Source organism: Pan troglodytes, chromosome 3, assembly GCF_028858775.2.
Source record: "Pan troglodytes isolate AG18354 chromosome 3, NHGRI_mPanTro3-v2.0_pri, whole genome shotgun sequence".
In the NCBI taxonomy this organism is placed as follows: domain Eukaryota; kingdom Metazoa; phylum Chordata; class Mammalia; order Primates; family Hominidae; genus Pan; species Pan troglodytes.
In genome coordinates this window covers 183,580,774-183,601,459 of record NC_072401.2, presented here as the reverse complement: position 1 = coordinate 183,601,459, position 20,686 = coordinate 183,580,774, and the positions used below count along the sequence as shown (strand labels likewise).

The 20,686-nt window shown below is 38.7% G+C and overlaps 1 protein-coding gene and 1 pseudogene across 19 annotated transcripts in view; one reads left to right on the top strand and one right to left on the bottom strand.

The window, feature by feature from the left end:
- Positions 1-20,686, bottom strand: part of TENM3 (teneurin transmembrane protein 3) — a 2,732,592-nt gene that overhangs the window by 861,758 nt on the left and 1,850,148 nt on the right. The window lies entirely within an intron of this gene.
- Positions 399-20,686, top strand: part of LOC100611089 (cyclin-H-like) — a 30,091-nt pseudogene continuing 9,803 nt past the window's right edge.

Sequence of the window (20,686 nt, the reverse complement as noted above, 5' to 3'; positions counted from 1 at the left end):
GTTTCACCATATTGGTCAGGCTGGTCTCGAACTCCTGACCTCAGGTGATCCACCCACCTTGGCCTCCCAAAGTGCTAGGATTACAGGTGTGAGCCACTGCATCCAGCCCTGATTCTTAATTATGCAAAATAAAGCACTCAGCACTGAGCAACATTCATTAATCCCGTAATAAATATCTATTTACAAATATGAACGGAGTACCTATTATGTGCCAAGCTAGAGTTACATAGCTTGGATATGAACAAGGATATGAATATTTATGCTATGAGGTAAATAGGATACATGACAGATGAATGATGTAAAACAAATGCATTCGGAACCCAGATCTGGAAAGCGACTGTAATGGAAATGAGGTTTGTCTGAGGCTTCAAGAATAGGGGAGATTTCCATAAGGCCCGATGTCAGTAGAGTGCGCTTCAAGAAAATGGAAAGGCATCGGTGCAGAGGAGGGAAACCCTGAGATGGACATGAGGCTTGGCTGGGATTCGAGAGTTTTGCAGACCACTGGGAGGTAAGTTTGGAAGGCCTGGTAAAGGCACAGGATCCAGGAGTGCCCGGCATGCAGAGATGAGCATGTGGGCTTGTATCCAATAGAGAGAGGTCACCTCTTGGCAGCTTTGAGAGTGAAGAGTGGCATGATTGTGGGTGCTTAAGGGGACAAGTGCCATAGTGATGCCCGGTAGCTGGGCAGAGAGAGACTAGACTGAATTAGCAAGGCTTTATTTTCAGGCATAAGGTAGCAAGGACATCCTCTAGAAAGTAGCAACAGAAATAGAAAACAAAAGAGGAATGAGAGTTTCTGCAAAAGAAGAACTAGCCTAGCAGGCTATGGTGGCTTATAGCTCTAGGGACAGAGCTCAGAGCTTAAGGTGGAGATGAAACGATTACGTTTTTCACAGTGTAAAGAAGTTGTAATGTTTGTCTCATCTTCCTTATTTATAAAATGACACTAATAATTCTACAGACTTCTTTTCTGGGAATACTATTGCCTTTTGAAAACAATCGCAAATGTTTTTAGTTCCATAGAGATACAGGTGTTATTATTAATAAACTGTCTTTTGAATTATACTTCATTTTGCATATCTTGAAAATTACAATAAAACAAGTTGAAAATTAAATGTCAATAAAATGACTGTGAGTTTCCTAATTCACTATGTGTGAGCCACGTGTAATTCAGAAGTTTTCTTCAAAGATTAGAGGAAGTCCTTGGATAATTTTCTCAGGGAAGAAGCAGAATCCAACAAAGTCTTTTCTGGTTAATCAAAATATAGAATTTAAGCAAATTAAATAGACAAGCTAGCATCATATCAACTTAAAACAATTTTTTTCATTAAAAAATCAACATGTTATGTCTCATGTCAGTTTTCCTTCTGAATAAATGTGAATTAAAATGCAAAATTTAGTCCCTTCTTTTCTAGTACTCGAACACTAGGATCTTAATAATTTTTGAAAACAAAAATTCCACTAATCTTATGCCATTAGACACCACATTCTTTCTATTGTTAGAGTTTAAAAAATAAAGAAAAAAGAAAAAGAATTGACCTAATATGACCTCTTTCTCATAAATTATATTAAAATTTGAAGTTATGCTAAAAATCCTTTTTTAAGCATTGGTCCGTCTTTTATTTACTATGTTTGATAGTAGACAAATCACTTATTTTCTCATTCCACTCCCATCCATAACAATAATTTAAAACCAGCTAATAAACATTATGGTTTGTTAGAACTGCTACCGATTAAATCTTAAGTGTCTAATACATACAAATATAAACAGAATGTAATTAGAGCTATTTAAAGAACCCATTTTTAACTTAGATTAACCATACTTTCCATTTGCTGAGGATAAACACTCATAAATGAAACCCATTGCTGAGCAAGAAGCAATTACTTCAGTTTAAAATATTAATATGCACCGCCTTTTAAAAAGCCATGGAAAATCATTTATGTAGTGCACCGTACAGACTCAAGTCATACTCAAAAGGAAGAATGGGATAGCAATGTGAGTCCTAATCGAGAAGCAATCAACTGAGGTATGGCATGTCCTTACCCTCTATCAGGTCCATTAAACTCTTCACTTCAATTAGCGCATTGTCCAACATCATATTCCTATGTATGTTTAAGTGTGATTTAAAAGCACACACACACACACACACACACACACACACACACACACACACAGAAAGGGGAATTTTACTATAGAAAAATCAATTTAATCAACCTGTTTCTAGAAATAATAGAGACACATTGATAACCTAATAACTGATTTGAGCATATTAAATAAAGATAGCCAGTAAGAGAAGGAAATGCAGACATCCCATACACCTTAATTTCACATTTCTCACCTAAAAATACACAAAAAATCTATTGAGTCTGATTGAATGCAGCTAACTATTCAATTCTACAATATTTCTTGTGATATCGTAGGCTGACTAAAAAGCTTGGTTTGGGCTAGAATTAAATTCAGTGTAGTTAAATGCCTGCATTTTTAGTTGCTGATACTAAACCACAGGTCAAATCTGGTTACAATGAGCACCATTATCACAAAATGCTTCCAAGCTGGTCCCGAAAGTCTTCAGAATAGGGCTTTGTTAATTTCATCACAGTGACACCCACTAATGGAAGATGCTAGATAGACCTATTAACCCTTGATTTGCTTGAAATGGCTACAGTCTTTGGAAGCCTCTTTGGTTATGTCTCTGAATATAATATGGTGCTGGATGGGGGTGTGGGTATTTCAATATCAGACAACAAAAGTTCATAGAATAGATTTGTGCTATTAACAGTTCGTGGTTGTGAGTATAATTGGTGTACTATTTTAAAATGGACCTAGTTTATTCATGACAACCAAATTTCAAGGCAGATGCATTTAGTAGATGATTGGCAGTCATGGTGATATGCCTTGAACTGTAAATAAAATTTATGATTTTAGGATCATATCTTATTTTCTGATTGATAACTGCAAGAAAATATATTTATTACTCTTTCTAAAGCTCAATTCAAGAACTTCTAACCTTGGGTTTGACTGGGCTTCAGAAACGTTCATGCAGTCACACATTTTCTTATTTTATTTTTTATTACACTGTAAGTTCTGGGATACATGTGCAGAATGTGCAGGTTTGTTATATAGGTATGCAGGTGCCATGGTGGTTCGCTGCACCCATCAACCTGTCATCTACATTAGCTATTTCTCCTAATGCTATCCCTCCTCTTGCCCCCAACCCCCTGGCAGGCCCCAGTGTGTTATGCTCCCCTCCCTGTGTCCGTGTGTTTTCATTGTTCAGCTCCCACTTATGAGTGAAAACATGCTGTGGTTTGTTTTCTGTTCCTGTGGTAGTTTCTTGAGAATGATGGTTTCCAGCTTCATCCATGTCCCTGGAAAGGACATGATCTCATTCTTTTTTATGGCTGAACAGTATTCCATGGTGTATATGTGCCACATTTTCTTTATCCAGTCTATCATTGATGGGCATTTGGGTTGGTTCCAAGTCTTTGCTATTGTGAACAGTGCTGCAATAAACACATGTGTGCATGTGTCTTCATAGTAGAATGATGTATAATCCTTTGGGTATACACCCAGTAATGGGATTGGTGGGTCAAATGGTATTTCTGGTTCTAGATCCTTGAGGAATGGCCACACTGTCTTCCACAATGGTTGAACTAATTTACACTCCCACCAACGGTGTTAAAGTGTTCCTATTTTTCCACATCCTCTCTAGCATCTGTTGTTTCCTGACTTTTTAATGATCACCATTCTAACTGGTGTGAGATGGTATCTCATTGTGGTTTTGATTTGCATTTCTCTAATGACCAGTGATGATGAGCTTTTTTTCATATGTTTGTTGGCCACATAAATGTCCTCTTTTGAGGACATTTTGAACAACACATTGAGAAGTGTTGTTCATATTCTTTGTCCACTTTTTGATGGGGTTGTTTTTTTCTTGTAAAATTGTTTAAGTTTCTTGTAGATTCTGGATATTAGCCCTTTGTCAGATGTATAAACTGCAAAAATTTTCTCCCATTCTGTAGGCTGCCTGTTCACTCTGATGATAGTTTCTTTTGCTGTGCAGAAGCTCTTTAGTTTAATTAGATCCCATCGGTCAATTTTGGCTTTTGTTGCCATTGCTTTTGGTGTTTTAGTCATGAAGTCTTTGTCCATGCCTATGTCCTGAATGGTATTGTCTAGGTTTTTCTTCTAGGGTTTTTATGATTTTAGGTTTTATGTTTAAGTCTTTAAACCATCTTGAGTTAATTTTTGTATAAAATGTAAGGAAGGGGTCCAGTTTCAGTTTTCTGCGTATGGCTAGCCAGTTTTCCCAATACCATTTATTAAATGGGGAATCCTTTGCCCATGGCTTGTTTTTGTCAGGTTTGTCAAAGATCAGATGGTTGTAGATGTGTTGTGTTATTTCTGAGGCCTCTGTTCTGTTCCATTGTTCTATATATCTGTTTTGGTATCAGTACCATGCTGTTTTGGTTACTGTAGTCTTGTAGTATAGTTTGAAGTCAGGTAGCATGATGCCTCCAGCTTTGTTCTTTTTGCTTAGGATTGCCTTGGCTATACGGACTCTTTTTTTGGTTCCATATGAAATTTAAAGTAGTTTTTCCTAATTCTGTGAAGAAAGTCAATGGTAGCTTGATGAGAATAGCATTGAATCTATAAATTACTTTGGGCAGTATGGCCATTTTCATGATATTGATTCTTCCTATCCATGAGCATGGAATGTTTTTCCATTTGTTTGTGTCCTCTGATTTCCTTGAGTAGTGGTTTGTAGTTCTCCTTGAAGAGGTGCTTCACATCCCTCGTAAGTTGTATTCCTAGGTATTTTATTCTCTTTGAAGCAATTGTGAATGGGAGTTCACTCATTATTTGGCTCTCTGTTTCTCTGTTATTGGTGTATAGGAATGCTTGTGATTTTTGCATATTGATTTTGTATCTTGAGACTTTGCTGAAGTTGCTTATCAGCTTTAGGATATTTAGGGCTGAGATGATGGGGTTTTCTAAATATACAATTATGTCATCCGCAAACAGAAAGAATTTGACTTTCTCTCTTCCTGTTGAATACTCTTTATTTCTTTCTCTTGCCTGATTGCCCTGGCCAGAACTTCCAATACTATGTTGAATAGGAGTGGTGAGAGAGGGCATTCTTGTCTTGTGCTGGTTTTCAAAGGGAATGCTTCCAGCTTTTGCCCACTCAGTATGATATTGGCTGTGGGTTTGTCATAAATAGCTCTTATTATTTTGAGATATGTTCCATCAATAGCTAGTTTATTGAGAGTTTTTAGCATGAAGAGGTGTTGAATTTTATCAAAGGCCTTTTCTGCATCTATTGAGATAATCATGTGGTTTTTGTAATTGGTTCTGTTTATGTAATGGATTACATTTATTGATTTGTGTATGCTGAACCAGCCTTGCATCCCAGGTATGAAGCTGACTGGATCATGGTGGATAAGCTTTTGGATGTGCTGCTGGATTCGGTTTGCCAGTATTTCATTGAAGATTTTGCATCAATGTTCATCAGGGATATTGGCCTGAAGTTTTCTTTTTTTGTTGTGTGTCTGCCAGGTTTTGGTATCAGGATGATGCTGGCCTCTAAAATGAGTTAGGGAGGAGTCTCTTTTTTTCTGTTGTTTGGAACAATTTCAGAAGGAATGGTACCAGCTCCTCTTTGTACCTCTGGTAGAATTTGGCTGTGAATCCATCTGGTCCTGGGCTTTTTGTGGTTGGTAGACTACTAATTACTGCCTCAATTTCAGAACTTGTTATTGGTCTATTCAGGGATTAGACTTCTTCCTGGTTTAGTCTTGGTAGGGTGTATGTGTCCAGGAAATTATCCATTTCTTCCAGATTTTCTAGTTTATTTGCCTAGAGGTGTTTGTAGTATTCTCTGATGGTAGTTTGTATTTCTGTGGGATCAGTGGTGATATCCTCTTTATCATTTTTTATTGTGTCTGTTTGATTCTTCTCTCTTTTCTCCTTTATTAGTCTGGCTAGGGGTCTATCTATTTTGTTAATATTTTCAAAAAACCAGCTCCTGGATTCATTGGTTTTTGAATGGTTTTTCGTGTTTTTATCAGTTCTGCTCTGATCTTACTTATTTCTTGTTTTTGTTAGCTTTTGATTTTGTTTGCTCTTGCTTCTCTAGTTGTTTTAGTTGTGATGTTAGGGTGTCGATTTTAGATCTTTCCAGCTTTCTCCTGTGGGCATTTAGTGCTATAAATTTCCCTCTAAACACTGCTTTAGCTCTGTTCCAGAGATTCTAGTACATTGTATCTTTGTTCTCACTGGTTTCGAATAACTTATTTCTGCCTTAATTTTGTTATTTACCCAGTAGTCACTCTGGAGCAGGTTGTTCAGTTTCCGTGTAGTTGTGCAGTTTTGAATGGGTTTCTTAATCCTGAGTTCTAATTTGATTGCACTGTGGTCTGAGAGACTGTTATGATTTCCATTCTTGTGCATTCGCTGAGGAGTGTTTTACCTCCTATTATGTGGTTAATTTTAGAATAAGTGCAATGTGGTGCTGAGAAGAATGTATATTCTGTTGATTTGAGGTGGAGAGTTCTGTAGATGTTTATTAGGTCCGCTTGGTAGGAGCTGAGTTCAAGTCCTGAATATCCTTGTTAATTTTCTGTCTCATTGATCTGTCTAATATTGACAGTGGGGTGTTAAAGTGTCCCACCATTATTGTGTGGGAGTCTAAGTCTCTTTGTAGTTCTCTAAGAACTTTCTTTATGAATCTGGGTGCTCCTGTATTGGGGGCATATATATTTAGGATAGCTAGCTCTTCTTGTTACATTGATTCCTTTACCATTATATAATGCCCTTCTTTGTCTTTTCTGATCTTCGCTGGCTTAAAGTCTGTTTTATCAGAGACTAGGATTGCAACTCCTCCTTTTTTTTTTGCCTTTCCATTTGCTTGGTAAATATTCCTTCATACCTTTATTTTGAGCTTATGTGTGTCTTTACATGTGAGATGGGTCTCCTGAACACAGCACACTGATGGGTCTTGACTCTATTCAATTTGCCAGTCTGTGTCTTTTAATTGGGGCATTTAGCCCATTTACATTTAAGGTTACTATTGTTATGTGTGAATTTGATCCTGTCATTGTGATGCTAGCTGGTTATTTTGCCAGTTGGTTGATGCAGTTTCTTCATAGTGTCGATGGTCTTTACAATTTGGAATGTTTTTACAGTGGCTGGTACCGGTTTTTCCCTTCCATATTTAGTGCTTCCTTCAGGAGCTCTTGTAAGGTAGGCCTAGTGGTGACAAAATCTCTCAGCATTTGCTTGTCTGTAAAGGATTTTATTTCTTCTTCGCTTATGAAGTTTAGTTTCACTGGATATGAAATTGTGGGTTGAAATTCTTTTCTTTAAGAATGTTGAATATTGGCCCCCACTCTCTTTTGGCTTGTAGGGTTTCTGCAGAGAGATCCACTGTTAGTCTGATGGGCTTTCCTTTGTGGGTAACCCGATCTTACTCGCTGGCTGCCCTTAACATTTTCTTCCTTCATTTCAACCTTGGTGAATCTGAAAATTATGTCTTGGGGTTGCTCTTCTTGGGGAGTATCTTTGTGGTGTTCTTTTTATTTCCTGAGTTTGAATATTGGCCTGTCTTGCTAGGCTGGGGAAGTTCTCCTGGATAATATCCCGAAGAGTGTTTTCCAACTTGCTTCCATTCTTCCCGTCACTTTCAGGCACACCCATCAAACATAGGTTTGGTCTTTTCACATAGTCCCATATTTCTTGGTGGTGGTGTTCTTTCCTACTCATTCTTTTTTCTCCAATCTTGTCTTCATGCTTTATTTCATCAAGTTGATCTTCAATTTCCGATATCCTTTCTTCTGCTTGATTGATTCAGGTATTGATACTTGTGTATGCTTCACGAAGTTCTCGTGCTGTGTTTTTCAGCTCCATCAGGTCATTTATGTTCTTCTCTAAACTGGTTATTCTAGTTAGCATTTCATCTAATCTTCTTTCAAGGTTCTTAGCTTCCTTGCATTAGGTTAGAACATAGTCCTTTAGCTCAGGGGAGTTTGTTATTACCCACCTTCTGAAGTCTACTTCTGTTAATTCATCAAACTCATTCTCCGTCCAGTTTTGTTCCCTTGCTGGCGAGGAGTTGTGATCCTTTGGAGGAGAAGAGGCATTCTGGTTTTTTGAATTTTCAGCCTTTTTATACTGGTTTTTCCTCCTCTTCGTGGATTTATCTACTTTTGGTCTTTGATGTTGGTGACCTTCAGAAGGGGTTTTTGTGTGGACGTCCTTTGTGTTGATGTTGATTCTATTCCTTTCTGTTTGTTAGTTTTCCTTGTAACAATCAGGCCTCTCTGCTGCAGGTCTGCTGGAGTTTGCTGGAGGTCCACTCCAGACCTTGTTTGCCTGGGTATCACCAGACGAGGCTGCAGAACAGCAAATATTTCTGTCTGTTTCTTCCTCTGGAAGCTTCGTCTCAGAGGGACACCTGCCAGATGCCAGCTGGAGCTCTCCTGTTTGAGGTTTCTGTCGACCCGTGCTGGGAGGTGTCTCCCAGTTATGAGGCATGGGGGTCAGGGACCCACTTGAGGAGTCAGTCTGTCCCTTAGCAGAGCTCGAGCACTGTGCTGAGAGAGCTGCTGCTCTCTTCAGAGCAGGCAGGCAGGAATGTTTAAGTCTGTTGAAGCTGCGCCCACAGCTACCCCTTCCCCCAGGTGCTCTGTCCCAGGGAGATGGGGGTTTTATCTATAAGCCCCTGACTGGGGCTGCTGCCTTTCTTTCAGAGATGCCCTGCCCAGAGAGCAGGAATCTAGAGAGGCAGTCTGGCCACAGTGGCTTTGCTGAGCTGTGGTGGGCTCCGCCCAGTTTGAACTCCCTGGCGGCTTTATTTACACTGTGAGGGGAAAAACACCTACTCAGGCCCCAGTAATGGCAAATGCCGCTCCCTCTACCAAGCTTGAGCTTCCCAGGTCGATTTCAGACTGCTGTGCTGGCATTGAGAATTTCAAGCCAGTGGATCTTGGCTTGCTGGGTTCCATGGGGGTGGGATCCGCTGGGTTCCATGGATGGTAGACCACTTGGCTCCCTGGATTCGGTCCCTTTTCTGGGGAAGTGAACGGTTCCGTCTCGCTTGCATTCCAGGTGCCACTGGGGTATGAAAAAAACTCCTGCAGCTAGCTTGGTGTCTGCCCAAACAGCTGCCTGGTTTTGTGATTGAAACCCAGGGCTCTGGTGGCATAGGCACCCAAGGGAATCTCCTGGTCTGTGGGTTGCGAAGACCATGGGAAAAGTGTAGTTTCTGGGCTGGAGTGCACCGTTCCTCACAGCACGGTCCCTCACGGCTTCCCTTGGCTAGGGGAGGGAGTTCCCAGACCCCTTGCACTTCCTGGGTGAGGTGATGCCCCACCCTGCTTCTGCTTGCCTTCCGTGGTCTGCACCCACTGTCTAACCAGTCCCAATGAGATGAGCTGGGTACCTCAGTTGGAAATGCAGAAATCACTGCCTTCTGTATTGATCTTCCTGGGAGCTGCAGACCGGAGCTGTTCCTATTTGGCCATTTTGCCAGCCACACCAGGACCATATCTTTTGATGTCATTTAAAAAGTTATAAGCAATTATTTTTATTCTGAATTATAGAAAGCTCCATTTTCATTAAAGGTAGGGAAATGCAACAGCTTCAAGGACCAGGATTTAAAACAACAACAACAACAACAACAAAACCCCAAAACCCAAAAAACCTTAGCAGGGAGATTTTATGTTTGGTCTTAGACAAACTTACCAAGCAAGGATGTCAGTCTCAATTTTCTTCAATGATCTATTCTGTCCTGGTATACAGAAATGTCACAAGGTTCTTCGGGTTGCTGGACATATCCCCACCCTACCATACATAGTTTTATGTTACTTTAGCTAGGTTTCTTGCCTCAACAGAACTTTCTTCTCCTCTTTATTTTCTGACAGTATTTTCTCTGTCCCTTCTACCTCTTGCCTGATATATTTCATCTAAAAATGAATTCTCGTGAATTCAGTGATAAAGACCATTCATATTTCATTCACTGTATATACTATAGTTGCATTTATGGAAGCTTTCTGGATCAATGCCTAACCTCAAGGATTGTTTCTAATAATAGAAATTTCAGGTTTATTTAAAAGATACTGAATTTTAAAGACTTTTCAAAACACACTGTATAGGTGGCTGCATATTCTATAGAACATTTATGGCTCACCATGTGTCTTTCATTAGTTATCTTCAAGTGAAAGGGTGAGGTCATGTGACTTTGGCCTATTGCGACATCATGCCAAAACAAGGCTGTTTACAAACTTTGAAGAAAATTCAAAATAGTGATTTTACTAAGCTAACCACATTATCTTTCCCAATCTCTAGAATCACAATAGATTCAATAGATTGAAATTTTCACTATTCCACCTTCTGAATCAAGTAACTTGGAAACTGTAACATTAGGAAAGCTTGTTTAGGAATATTCTGATTGATGTCTACACCAGTCCCTCTCCAGTGCCATCCACCCAAACATAAAAGGAGATGCTGGATGTGTTGCTTTGCCAAATAAAATGTGGACCAGAGTTCTACCAAGATTAATTTGAAACAGCGTTATTAATGGCGGCACCTCAAGGAATGACTAAGTTGCACTCCATAACTTTATAAAATTTTATAACCCATCATCTAAATTGCCTGAATTAGTTGACTTTATTGTTTGTTAAATGCTTGACAGCCAATAGATTTAATACGTTGTTAATTATCCTGTTCTCCTTAAAATAGTATTTTCATTTTTATAACCAAGAATATTTAGAGGCTAATTAGAAATCCGGTAATGTGAATTGTAAATTATGTGTAATTACAATAAAACTACTGAAGAATAACACACATTACTTATAAATTGTAACACTGTGATAAATTAAAGCAATTACAGGTAAACCAATAATGTTCTTTAATTAAGTAGTTATGAATGAGAATTTGTGCTTTGCATTTACAATAACCTATAAGGTTGGAGATTGCATTTATAGCTTCTGCAGAAATCGATTGCACTCTGCTGTGATACTTTGCTAAGAATAACTTCTAAGTTCATTACTGTCATTATGCCATTATCATGTAAAAACACCCAAGACTGTTAAATGTAAGTGTGCTGACAACCAATCAACCATGCTTCTTAATATAATTATAATTATGTCACTATCTCTTCTTATGCCTTTATGAATCTGAGAAAAAGTTCATATTTCCACCAGTCTTCACTATTGGTTGCAAAGGAATAGAAGACGCTCTGTCACACACTTACCGAAAATACTGTTGTATTTGACACCAATAAGGCTATTCATCCTCATAATTATCTTACTTCAACCTGCCGTTTATAAGATTATAGCAATATTTTTATGTTGCCACATCTGTTTATTATTTTATATATTGTTATAAGGTTGAGGTAACTCCTTGACATGTTCAAGTTGCAATCAATGTCACAGTATGAGTAGAGAAGAGAACCCCAACAGACCAGCTCTCTATTTTTAATTCAAGTTGTGTGTTTTGTGTGTTCAGGTCTCTGGAGGAGAAAGAGAGCCAATACAAACTGGTGAAAAGGGTAAGAGTTGGGAGGTTCAAATGATGAGAAATTGTTGATCAAGCTTATTTAAAAGATGAATATGTAAAAAAAGTAAGAAAAGGATTCTGAATTATTCAGGTATATACATGTTACTAATTTGCTTTGAGGCATTAACAATGAACAGTTCTCCAACAAGTAAGGAATGATTAGACTAGTAGCATAACATAGTATTCCAAATACAGTATTTTGAATATTCTTGAGTGATATACCCAACCAGGGGAAGTCATGTGCATGGTAAAGACTACACATATCAATGATGATTCTCAGGTCTGAGATTTCACCCTGCATACAAGCTAGTAAACTAGCTAATTAATGCTTCATGGATACTGGCACAAAACACAAGACTCCTGGGTCAGAAACAAAGGACTTCAACACTCAAAGGTCCATCAGCAGCATGAGCATCATCATGTTTGTGTTGTTTCCTTTGTCCCTTCTTCAGATCTCATGGGAGTGATGTGGAGGGGCGAGATGGATGCTATAGGCACAGTGGGTTTGCCTGTAGCCAGGGAACACTGAATTTGGGGAATCCATTGGTTTTAAAGCAAGCAGTAAGAAAACAAGCTCTTTGTCCCAGAGAGAGACTTGACATCATCTCTCTAGGTTGCTCTGCAAACATGACCCTGAGAAATAGCCCCAGAAAACAGCAGTCAGTGATTTGCATTCTTGATAAACCCAGTAAGACATGTAAGAGCCCAAGAGACTGAGGGGGGACTGTCTTTCCCAACAATTAGCATAAATTAGTATACTCATATAATGAATGTACAGTTAATATACTCAGGAGTTTGATGTACAACTAGGTACAACAACAGTTTTTACCCACTGATTTTAAGTTCAAAATTCTGTTCCTAGATCCATGCTTACCTCCATATATTAAAAATTATTTAAAATGACACCAGAAACTCCTGGGAAGCGGTATCTTTTGATCTACTTCCTCGCTGTATTGCTCTTCAAATGATGTTTCCAGTCTATCATTTCTTTTGAACCACTCACTCACACTGTTGCCTTTCCTGTCTTTATTCACTTCTTATCCAATTAACTTTCAAATTGTGCCCTTAATGAAATGGTAGTTTAATATGTTTGTTTACATCTTGATTTACTTGGTATATTTAATAGTGGGGGCTAATAATCAGCTTTGATAAGCCACTTAATAAAAATTTCTTAAAGAAAATGCAGAGCATTTGAAGCCATAGTGTATTTTTATTCTCTATGTCCAAAGTCAATTTTCAGGTTTTAATTAGTTTTGCAGAATGATCCACTGAACTTTTTAGGCAACAGGGCCACAGTTTAATGTGTCCTCAGACTTTATGATGTCCAAACTCTAAAGTTTTCTGTAACTGGTCCCCAACTCTTTTCCAACCTTTTTTCATTTTGTTTTCATGAAAATTGTGTTGTTCTCTGCAATGCACACTCATCTCTTTTATTTGGTTTAATAATTGCACCAAGCGGACCTAATAGACATCTACAGAACTCTCCACCCCAAATCAACAGAATATATATTTTTTTCAGCACTGCACCACACCTGTTCCAAAATTGACCACATACTTGGAAATAAAGCTCTCCTAAGCAAATGTAAAAGAACAGAAATTATAACAAACTGTCTCTCAGACCACAGTGCAATCAAACTAGAACTCAGGATTAAGAAACTCACTCAAAGCCGCTCAACTACATGGAAACTGAACAACCTGTTCCTGAATGACTACTGGGTACATAACGAAATGAAGGCAGAAATAAAGATGTTCTTTGAAACCAACGAGAACAAAGACACAACATACCAGAATATCTGGGACACATTCAAAGCAGTGTGTAGAGGGAAATTTATAGCACTAACTGCCCATAAGAGAAAGCAAGAAAGATCCAAAATTGACACCCTAACATCACAATTAAAAGAACTAGAAAAGCAAGAGCAAACGCATTCAAAAGCTAGCAGAAGGCAAGAAATAACTAAAATCAGAGCAGAACTGAAGGAAATAGCTACACAAAAAACCCTTCAAAAAATTAATGAATCCAGGAGCTGGTTTTTTGAAAGGATCAACAAAATTGATAGACTGCTAGCAAGACTAATAAAGAAAAAAAGAGAGAAGAATCAAATAGACACAATAAAAAATGATAAAGGGGATATCACCACCGATCCCACAGAAATACAAACTACCATCAGAGAATACTACAAACACCTCTACGCAAATAAACTAGAAAATCTAGAAGAAATGGATAAATTCCTCAACACATACACCCTCCCAAGACTAAACCAGGAAGAAGTTGAATTTCTGAATAGACCAATAACAGGCTCTGAAATTGTGGCAATAATCAATAGCTTAGCAACCAAAAAGAGTCCAGGACCAGATGGATTCACAGCGGAATTCTACCAGAGGTACAAGGAGGAATTGGTACCATTCCTTCTGAAACTATTCCAATCAACAGAAAAAGAGGGAATCCTCCCTAACTCATTTTGTGAGGACAGCATCATCCTGATACCAAAGCCGGGCAGAGACACAACCAAAAAAGAGAATTTTAGACCAATATCTTTGATGAACATTGATTCAAAAATCCTCAATAAAATACTGGCAAACCAAATCCAGCAGCACATCAAAAAGCTTATCCACCATGATCAAGTGGGCTTCATCCCTGGGATGCAAGGCTGGTTCAATATATGCAAATCAATAAATGTAATCCAGCATATAAACAGAACCAAAGACAAAAACCACGTGATTATCTCAATAGATGCAGAAAAGGCCTTTGACAAAATTCAACAACCTTCATGCTAAAAACTCTCAATAAATTAGGTATTGATGGGACGTATCGCAAAATAATAACAGCTATCTATGACAAACCCACAGCCAATATCATACTGAATGGGCAAAAACTGGAAGCATTCCCTTTGAAAACTGGCACAAGACAGGGATGCCCTCTCTCACCACTCCTATTCAACATAGTTTTGGAAGTTCTGGCCAGGGCAATTAGGCAGGAGAAGGAAATAAAGGGTATTCAATTAGGAAAAGAGGAAGTCAAATTGTCTCTGTTTGCAGATGACATGATTGTATATCTAGAAAACCCCATTGTCTCAGCCCAAAATCTCCTTAAGCTGATAAGCAACTTCAGCAAAGTCTCAGGATACAAAATCAACGTACAAAAATCACAAGCATTCTTATACACCAATAACAGACAAACAGAGAGCCAAATCATGAGTGAACTCCCATTCACGATTGCTTCAAAGAGAATAAAATACCTAGGAATCCAACTTACAAGGGACGTGAAGGAGCTCTTCAAGGAGAACTACAAACCACTGCTCAATGAAATAAAAGAGGATACAAACAAATGGAAGAACATTCCATGCTCATGGGTAGGAAGAATCAATATCGTAAAAAAGGCCATACTGCCCAAGGGAATTTACAGATTCAATGCCATCCCCATCAAGCTACCAATGACTTTCTTCACAGAGTTGGAAAAAATTACTTTAAAGTTCATATGGAACCAAAAAAGAGCCCTCACTGCCAAGTCAATCCTAAGCCAAAAGAACAAAGCTGGAGGCATCACGCTACCTGACTTCAAACTATACTACAAGGCTACAGTAACCAAAACAGCATGGTACTGGTACCAAAACAGAGATATAGATCAATGGAACAGAACAGAGCCCTCAGAAATAATACCACACACCTACGACCATCTGATCTTTGACAAACCTGAGAAAAATAAGCAATGGGGAAAGGATTCCCTATTTAATAAATGGTGCTGGAAAAACTGGCTAGCCATATGGAGAAACCTGAAACTGGATCCCTTCCTTACACCTTATACAAAAATCAATTCAAGATGGATTAAAGACTTAAACATTAGACCTAAAACCATAAAAACCCTAGAAGAAAAACTAGGCATTACCATTCAGGACATAGGCATGGGCAAGGACTTCATGTCTAAAACACCAAAAGCAATGGCAACAAAAGCCAAAATTGACAAATGGGATCTAATTCAACTAAAGAGCTTCTGCACAGCAAAAGAAACTACCATCAGAGTGAACAGGCAACCTACAGAATGGGAGAAAATTTTCACAACCTACTCATCTGACAAAGGGCTAATATCTAGAATCTACGATGAACTCAAACAAATTTACAAGAAAAAAACAAACAACCCCATTAAAAGTGGGCGAAGGATATGAACAGACACTTCTCAAGAGAAGACATTTATGCAGCCAAAAAACACATGAAAAAATGCTCACCATCACTGGCCATCAGAGAAATGCAAATCAAAACCACAATGAGATATCATCTCACACCAGTTAGAATGGCAATCATTAAAAAGTCAGGAAACAACAGGTGCTGGGGAGGATGTGGAGAAATAGGAACACTTTTACACTGTTGGTGGGACTGTAAACTAGTTCAACCATTGTGGAAGTCAGTGTGGCGATTCCTCAGGGATCTAGAACTAGAAATACCATTTGACCCAGCCATCCCATTACTGGGTATATACCCAAAGGACTATAAATCATGCTGCTATAAAGACATATGCACACGTATGTTTATTGCGGCACTATTCACAATAGCAAAGACTTGGAACCAACCCAAATGTCCAACAATGATAGACTGGATTAAGAAAATGTGGCACATACACCATGGAATACTATGCAGCTGTAAAAAATGATGAGTTCATGTCCTTTGTAGGGACATGGAGGAAATTGGAAATCACCATTCTCAGTAAACTATCGCAAGAACAAAAAACCAAACACCGCATATTCTCACTCATAGGTGGGAATTGAACAATGAGAACACATGGACACAGGAAGGGGAACATCACACTCTGGGGACTGTTGTGGGGTGGGGGGAGGGGGGAGGGATAGCATTAGGAGATATACCTAATGCTAAATGACGAGTTAATGGGTGCAGCACACCAGCATGGCACATGTATACATATGTAACTAACCTGCACATTGTGCACATGTACCCTAAAACTAAAGTATAATAATAATAAAATAAAAATTAAAAAAAAATAATTTTCTGTATTTCATAGTGAACAACCTTGGTGGTCCCTCATGCCGATCGACTGTGTCACTTCATCTAATGAACAGGACTAGGAAGGGCACCCGAAGGAAACAACGTCATCATTTCCTTCTCCTGCCACCTTTCAACCTACTTTCAACAAACTGTAGTTCCAGACCTTGGGGTAAAAATATCAAGTAATCTCATACTTTTCAAGATTACTCTCAGGTAAAAAGTTAATGGCCCCTCAGGTTTGGCTTTAAAAAGTTGAATTCAGGGTCAAACGAAAACCTCCAATCTTTTTCTAATATTTTCTTCCCAATACACCAGACACACACACACACACACACACACACACACACACACACACACACACACATACACACCTGCTTTGCTTCTGCTGGGGAGGAATCTGATGATGGTTGTATAGCTCACTCCCAGCTCAGCTCTTTCTGTTCCAGTTGGCCACCACTTTGGTGCTGGAAAAGTCAGACATCAGTCTCTGGGTTCCTGAGATGCCAAAGACACACACTAAACATTTTGGGTGGCTACCCTTAGGTCCTCCTCAACTGAATTAAGTTTACAAGGAATTTACAAGGAAACACTCCCCTGCCTGGTATCATGGTACCACAACTCCCTAACAACTTCCCAAAGGAATTCTTATCCTCTCGCACTGGATCAGTCTTCAATGTCTGTTTCATACCTTTGAGGTGGTTTGGCACCTATGGCATTGCTCCCAGGTTTTGTTTTATTTTGGGGAGTGGGGTTAGTATCTCATCTGAAAATTCAATATATGCAGAAGAAACAAAGTTAACATCCTATTAAAGTTGCCTTTTTGTATTTAATTATTTTTTGAATTTATTATTTATTTTTTGTCACTCTTACCACGTTGCAAGCCTTTTGAGGAATAGGGTCCATTTCTGATACTTTTTCTTTGATCAATGCATTGAGATTGTCAATTTATATACCTTCAGGGACAGAGGGGAATATAAATATATACATGAATGAGGCAGACAGATAGGAATAAATGAGGAGTATTGGAAATTACTGATGTATTAATTGAAAACCTATAAACACATTAAAGTCATGTCTGCCCAAAGCCAAAATAATCAGGACATTTAATTTAACAAAATAACTCCATTATTGGGAATAAATGAAAATAATAATTGAATATTTGACTTTTAAACTTGTTGTAGTTAAGCTTTAACTGATATAAATAATTGGAATCTATTTAACAAACTGTTCTTTCGTTTAAAAAATAGTCTTCCTGTAGACTAAGATAATGAAGAAGTTAATTTATTCTTTTCTTACTGTTTAGGTAATGAGCAATTAAAAAATATATTTACCTTCTGCTTTGAGAAAGTTTCTAAGTAAACAGTGTCTTAACAGGTTGAATTGTTCCAACTGTTTTCTAAAAGTTAAGGAAAAGCTATTAAATATTTATTATCTTTTATTATGTTATTTACTGTTAGAATGAATATGCAAATTTTATTAATACTATTCAGAAAGCCATGAAAAATTATAATTCATGAATGAAAAATTAAATGTAGCACACTAGTTATTTAAAATAACTTTCACCCACAAATAAAATGCATTGTCCAGTGCTTTCCTGTAGATTAGTAAGTCCATGAAAGACTTTTAGAGAGAAGAAACTGATGAAAAGTGAGAAACACAAAAGTAGCTTAAGAAAATATTTTCAGCCTAAGAAAATATAATAACAAAATTAAGGAGTTGGTTAGAAACCTGAGGAACAGGCCGGGCACGGTGGCTCATGCCTGTAATCCCAGCACTTTGGGAGGCTGAAGTGGGTGGATCATTTGAGGTCAGGAGTTTGAGACCAGCCTGACCAACATGGTGAAACCCTGTCTCTACTAAAAACACAAAAATTAGCCAAGTGTCATGGTGGGCACCTGCAGTCCCGGCCTCTCGGGAGGTTGAGGCGTGAGAATCACTTGAACCTGGGAGGCGGAGGTTTCAGTGAACTGAGATCATGCCACTGAATTCCAGCCTGGGCCACAGAGCAAGACCCTGTCTCAAAAAAAAAAAAAAAAAAAAAAAGAAGTCTAAGGAACTATGCTGAGATGCTGAGCGCTGAGTTGGGAGAGGAGCTGAGAGCTCCTGAACTGATGTGTAGGGTGCTGGTGCAGAACTCTTCCTCCCAGCTCCAAGCAGGAGCTTTCTTCCTGCTTCTGTGATATCTTGCTTCTTCTCTGCCCTTGAGGATTTTATCTCCAAGAAACAGATGAGAAAAAGAGCAATTACATTTCACTGAATGCCTACTTGGAAAGTTTCTGGGTTTCATTAAAAGTAAAACAAACAAAAAAAAGAGAGATGCTTTTAAAATTAATACATGTTATGTGCTATAGATAACTGGGGTAGTGCCACTGGGCTGTTTCTATCGATCCCTTTTACACTGTTCTACTTTTCTTTTTCCTATACCTACCGCCTTTGAATGCATACTATAATATGCTTATATCTGCAGTTTACTCTTTAGGTTCTGTACCTTTCTGCCAAAAATGTAAGCTCCACGAATGTAGGGACCTTTGCTTGCTTTGTTTGCTGATGTGTTCAAGCACCCATAAGAGCACCAGGCACATAGCAGGTGCTCAATAAATATTTTTAGACTCTTCTATAAAGAATGCATAGGATAAAAGGAATGGCTATTGGGAGATACTGTAACAGACCTGAGAAAGGATTTCTTTAAAATCAGGAAAGATAGAAAACCAATGGAACATGTTAAATTTTTTTTTATCAGGCCTCTCAAGTTACTTAGACATAATCCATTCAATAAATTCCAAGTCTTGCTGCTTCTACCTTTTTTTGTTTGTTTGTTTTTAGACGGAGTCTTGCTGTCACCAGGCTGGATTGCAGTGGCGTGATCCCGGCCACTGCAACCTCTGCCTCCCAGGTTCAAACGATTCTCCTGTCTCAGCCTTCCAAGTAGCTGGGATTACGAGCACGCGCCACCATGCCCAGCTAATTTTTGTAATTTTAGTAGAGACGGGGTTTCACCATGTTGGCCAGGGTGGTCTCGATCTCCTGACCTCGTGATCGGCCTCCCTCAGCCTCCCAAAGTGCTGAGATTGCAGGTGTGAGCCACCATGCCCGGCCTGCTTCTACTCTTAAAATACATCTCAAACACACTTCTCCATTTCTATTTGTGTCATACTTTCAATAACCCTTTTACTAGATGTCTCAGCAGCTTCCTTATCTTTTCATCTCAGGGCCTTACATCAAATAAGTCATCTTCAATCATTCATAGGCTTGAGCTGATTTATGTATTACTCTTCTGTGTTAGACATGGAGATAATGTTTATTAGCCGGTTTTACGTAGTTCCTGCTTTCATGGAATTTACAGTTTAATTTTGCAGATGGGCATTAAACAAGTAATGATCCAAATACCTATAGAATTATAATTCTAATTCGATGTTAGAAAGGACAGTTTGCCTTGAAGGTATAACTAGAGGCACTAATCTAGCCTAGAATATCAGAGGGTAAATTCTTCCTGAGAAAGTGATGTGTGTGTTGAGATTTGAGAGAAAGTGGGGCATTTCCCAAGGGAAGAAGGGGAGAGAGTCTTTTAGGGGGAGCAGAATATGTTAAACCCCTGGGGTGGGAGGGCTGGGAGCAGCATCAAGTTAAAAATCTGCTTGGTTGAAACCAGGTGATGTATGACTTGAAGGGGCCTGATATGGATTTTAGACTTTATTCTAACAGCAATGAGAAGCCACAGAAGGATTTTACTTGAATAATAAACTTGACCCAAATCTGTAAAATCACACTGCCTGTACTGGAGTTTTCTTCAAGCCTCAGTGGCTCCCTAATGCCTGCTGGGTACGGATCTTAATAATATCTTAGCCTGTAACTCAAAATTGTACACGTTACTCGTGGTGTTTAATCTTAGCCTTTTCCAGTGATACACACTGGACTACCTCTGGCTCCCTGAATCATCTTCCTGTTCCTCACAGTCAATCTTCTGTGTTCTCCTCTCCTCTCCCCTCCTCTTTTCTCTCCTCCCTCCCCCCTTCCCCTCCCCTTCCCTCCTCCCCTCCCCTCTCTGCTTCTTCTCTCTCCTTTCTTGCATTCCTTTCTTTCTGATGGAATGCCTATTCTGCCTTCTTCGTTTAACATAATCTCTTCCAAATA